Below are 5,236 nucleotides of genomic sequence, written 5' to 3' on the forward strand. Positions count from 1 at the left end.
GTTATTAGCTGTGCGCAACCGTGGTCGGGGCAAGCAGTACCTGGTGGACTGGCAGGGGTACGGCCCGGAGGAGCGTCAATGGGTCCCATCCCGGTTTATACTGGATCGGTCCCTCATCGAAGACTTTGTGAAGGACCATCCTGAACTGCCTGGGCCGTCAGGAGTCGGCCCTTAGGGGGGGGGGGTACTGTCACACCGTGGTGAAGCTTGTCTTGTCTTGGGTTTTTGTCTTGTAACTTCCTGTTTTATTTTGAAGTCTAACTCTCCTCTCGTTTCAGGTCACTTGCCCTTCCTCATGTGTCACCGGTCTGATTGTCTCCCCTGATCCCTGATTGTTTCCACCTGTTCCCCATTACCCTCATGTGCTTATAGTCTGCGTCTTCCCTCTGTCCTGTGCCAAAGTGTTTCGTCTCATGGTCGTTCACCAAGGCCACATTCATAGCCACCAAGCCTTTTTGGAAACTTATTACCAACCTCTTAGGAGAGTTTTTGTTTTGATTACTAAACTGCTCACTGACGCCTCAGCATTTGAGTGCTGATCGGAATCTCGGCCTGACAATAGTGAGCTTTGAATAGCACACCAACAGCAGCCACCGATGTCCAAGTGTTGAAGGGGACATCTTTCTGGTCCACAATGATGAAGAATCTTTCGATGTTTTTCTTTTGCTCACAGATGCAGAGGAGGAAGAGCTGTCTAGCACCAACTTTCTCCAGGAATGTAGTGATGCTGGCTCCTTCCTGTTGTTTGAATGAAATAGATTCATATATTTAGCATAATAAGCAGTTAGATATTTTATATCAACCTGCAACTCACACTTCTTATAAATAACTGCAGCACTCAAAAATTAAAATGTTGCTCACACAAAAGGCTGATGGTACATACCTTAATACACCTTACAGGATGGTTGGCTGCCTGGGCTGAGCTTCCTTTGGCTGTTTTTTGTGGCCTCTTGATGTAGGAGGCAGGAGATGCAATAGAAGAGCTGACATATCACTATCCCAGCCTTGAAGACATGTAAGAGATTTTATAAACGTTATTTTAGCCTTCAAACAGCGACTTAACGCTTTATTTCAATTTAGTTTTACTAGACTTGGCAATTTAGGTGTTATTTCCAGAGAAAAACTGTCCATATTTACCAAAGTCATTCTCAGCCTCAGTGTCAAAAGCCAGCAACTCCTCGACATGGAGACTTCGGGGAAGACTCTGGCATTCTGTGGTGACTTTGTCCTTGAAATATGAAGGCCACTTTGCAGGAAACTGCCCAGATACTTCAGCCCCAAACATCATTGAGAAATCCTGTTCAATCTTTAAACAGAAACACAATGGCCATATACAGGTTAATGAAGTATAATTTGCATTTAGAAGGATTCAGTTTTGAAATATTTCCAATAAGATGAAATAATCAATGCATATCCTTACCAATCCGGGTGTGTCAAGAAAGCGCTGAAAAACATCCAAGACGGAAGATGTTATAACCACAGATCAGTTGAGTGTTGAATTGTTGTGAGAGCCTCTCTGCACTCCTCACCAAAGAGCTGTCCACCAATTAACAGAGTCTCTCGTTGGGTTGTTGGGCTGTCCTGGAAATCGTTCCTGGAACGCCGATGAAAGCCGTCATAGGTGGTGGTTGGACTGTTGAGTCTCCAAGCTAGATAGCCAGTGTTGGCCTCAGCATCCAATTGTTCCTGCTCACGCATGAAAAAACATGTACATATAACAATGCACAAACAAACACACACATATAGAAGTACAAATTAATTGAATTATTAAAAACATTAAGCAGTCCATTGACAATTTTACAACACAGACTGGATTTTAAATTGATATTACAACTTACGTATCCATTTTTGGAATATGGATCTTGGAGATAAGGGGAAAGGGTCAATTCCCAGTGCACAAATGTGTAAATTTAAAAAAGCAAGACTGCTGTAACGCTTCTCCGTTCCCAACTTGAGTTTCCCGAAGCATAATGACAGCAACAGACCAGCATTGACGTTTCTTAATGCGTATTCACTGCTCAGCGCTCTTTTAGGCAGTTTTTGTGTGCGCAGCAGAAGGCATTACAGCGGTCTGTACGCGCCGTGCAGTAAGACACACACTCAACTAGGTTAGCTAAATGCTAATCTAGCGCTAATGTTAAGTGTAGTGATGGCACACAGTAACGCCACCGTTATACAGTGTTGCCAGGTCCGCGGGTTTCCCGCGGAATTGGGCTACTTTTGAAGTGTTGCCGCGGGTTGAATTGTTTGTCCGCTGGTTCGGGTAGACCTATTTTGCATGCAAATTACATGAATATCTTTAAATAAAAATCCATATTTTAAATGAAATAATTTATTTATACCCAAATCTGTTATTATACCAAACTGACTCCAGATCAGCACGTACACACATGGACATGGACTTTAAAAGCAGTGTATATGGTTTGGCACTGGCATATTTTGAGTTCTGATATTGGGCTGGTTTTTGGGCTGGTTTTATTGGCCATTGGGCTGGTTTTGTCACACAGACCTGGCAACCCTGCCGTTATAACACAAGACTAACGGTGGCTCCCCATACCAGAAGAGAAATATCAATATCAAAACATAAAACTTAGTAAACAAAAAAGTACTTACCGAAAATGTTATGCTAAAAAACCACGGTCATGGACGAAGTTTCTGCCTTCTTGTCGAACTCGGAGACTCACTGGCTTGATTCAGTCGGTGTGTGACGTACATGAGGGGGAGGGGTGAATTAACACCTACAGTGTCACAAGTCAGGTTCGGAGTTCAGACTTTTTGTTTAGACACGCGGTTTTGACACTGACTATTTGTCAACTGAGAGTTACATATACGATATTTGACTCTATACAGGGTCAAATTAACTCTACATCTGCTCACATTTCACCAAAACCAACAAATTAACTTTTCTCAATTTGCTGTGTACCAATGGAAAGCGCCACTTCTCTGAGTTCAGAATCTGCTGGATAGCATGCATGGTCGAAGAGACTATAACATTTCTTGCAGTATTCTCTTGAATTTTGGGTGTTCAAGATGTCAACACGGCGAGGGTAAGTAATTTGTGCAATATGCAAGTATTTAATAGAGAAACACCTCAATAGCGTTGCAACACAGCGTCATGTTGTATTGGTAGACAACTTGTATAGGCTACTACCATTTTAAGTGTGAAAAACACAACTGTCTTGAATAAGTAGACTAATGTTTTTCACATATACCAATTAGAACAATTACATTAGGTCCGAATTTTGTTGGGATTGGCCAGTAGGAGTGTTTGTGTGGTTAGGGTGTAATCTGTATAGCCTAGTTATTACAAGAAATCCACGAGTGTTTAATAAATCAATTTCAAATTTATCTCACATGACTATTTTACATAGATAGCCAGCCATAGTGTTGAGGATATCATGAGGCCTTGATGAAATCAGATGTAAAAAACAATATTTATGATTGATTAAACTTGTAAATCTGTTAGATTTTACCTGAACACAACAGGAGTGTTAAAGAAGCTTTGGTGTCAACTAGTTTTAAATTGATGAAGCCTGTAGCAACGTCTGATCTACAAACTAGACATGATTTATTAATTTAAATGTCATAAATCTCATAATAAATACATTAAATAAAAATATATAGAGAACTACTTGCATGAACTTGAATGTGTATTGATCCATTGATTTTTTTGATTTATATAAGCAATTAACATATTTTTTCTCACTTTAGAGTCTTTGTTTTTCCAAAGTTTGGAAAGGTGAGTGTTTTTTCCCTGTAATTAGTTATACATTCTACAATTCTATAATCTACTTTTAATTTACAAATTTTATATATCTGTTACGCCCGGCCTAGGGGTGCCAGAGCGTAGCACCAGGTCGGTCTCCCCACGTCCCAAATTAGGACCAATGCTGCAGAGTCAGGAACAATGATCTTTATTTTGGTTCGGGTGTCCACAGTTCTTCAGGGTGAGCCAGGCCCAAAACAACAAACAAAACAATCTAAGCAAGTCAGCTACCTTCCCTAGACCATAACCGAAACAAACAAAAATACAAATCACTTACCTAACTCCCTACTGAAAAACAAGAGAAAACAGTATCAAACAAAAAGGCTGCTCACCCCTACCGACACCCGTCATAACCCCCCCACCCACAATCAGAGCTGTGCAGCATGGCCTGGTTGGAAGCTGGAGAGAGAGAGACAGCCCCCCACAGGTTCCCTCTTATGCGCTCCGTCCAATCACCTGTAAGGGGAAGAGAAACGCAAAACATCATAGCACCCCCCTCAGGCAGGGAGGTGAACAACATTAAGGGGAGGATTTACTCTCAGCCGTAACATATCTATGAAAAAATTAATTAAACGTGTGATTTCATTTTAAGTCCAGAAACATTTCTATAACAGCCGAGGAAATTGTGCTGCTCGTCAAAAAGCTTCAGGCCTCAGCAAAATTTCACGGTACCACAAGTGGGGATGACTCCACTTTTGGGGTCAAGCCTGCCAAGAGCTGGAAATTGCAAATATCAATAACAATAGGAAGAGGCTTAAACAAGCTTTCCTTCAACACAAAAAGGTAACCTGTTTTACTATTACCATTGAAATATGTATTAATATCTGAATATATGATTATCATTAGACACCTAATCTTTTTTTTCAAAAAATAAATAATCAGAAGATCAGTTCAAAAGGGCCAGGTCCCCCCCAGCCAGATGACCAAACCACCAAATGCCCAGTGCCCTGCCAGCCAGATGACCACACCACCACCGAATGCCCAGTGCCCTGCCAGCCAGATGACCACACCACCGAATGCCCAGTGCCCTGCCAGCCAGATGACCACACCACCGAATGCCCAGTGCCCTGCCAGCCAGATGACCACACCACCGAATGCCCAGTGCCCTGCCAGCCAGATGACCACACCACCGAATGCCCAGTGCCCTGCCAACCAGATGACCAGACCGAAGGTCCAGTTCCCCCAAATGTCAATCTCAATAGGAAGAGGCTTAAAAAAGCGTTCAATCGACACAAAAGGGTAATCGGTTTTACTATTACTATTGAAATATGTATTAATATCTGATTATGTGATTATCATGACACAAAACCTTTTTTTATTAAAAAAACATCTTGTGATGTGCAGATGAAAATTCAGCAGATCAATTCAAAAGGGCCAGGCTCCCCCCAGCCAGATGACCAGACCGGAGGTCCACTGCCACCCAAGCCAGATGACCAGACCACCGAATATCCAGTGTGCTGCCAGCCAGAT

The 5,236-nt window shown here is 42.1% G+C and overlaps 1 long non-coding RNA gene across 1 annotated transcript; it reads right to left on the bottom strand.

Annotated features, from left to right (window-relative positions):
• Window positions 1–1,143: 1,143 nt before the first annotated feature.
• LOC130190781 (uncharacterized) lies at window positions 1,144–1,632 on the bottom strand. Its single transcript, XR_008831033.1, has 3 exons — window positions 1,530–1,632; window positions 1,421–1,444; window positions 1,144–1,306 (listed from the first exon to the last, which is right to left on the bottom strand). It is a non-coding gene; the product is annotated as an uncharacterized LOC130190781 (long non-coding RNA).
• Between the last annotated feature and the right edge of the window lie 3,604 nt (window positions 1,633–5,236).

The sequence above is a fragment of the Pseudoliparis swirei genome, chromosome 24 (genome assembly GCF_029220125.1).
Source record: "Pseudoliparis swirei isolate HS2019 ecotype Mariana Trench chromosome 24, NWPU_hadal_v1, whole genome shotgun sequence".
Lineage (NCBI taxonomy): Eukaryota > Metazoa > Chordata > Actinopteri > Perciformes > Liparidae > Pseudoliparis > Pseudoliparis swirei.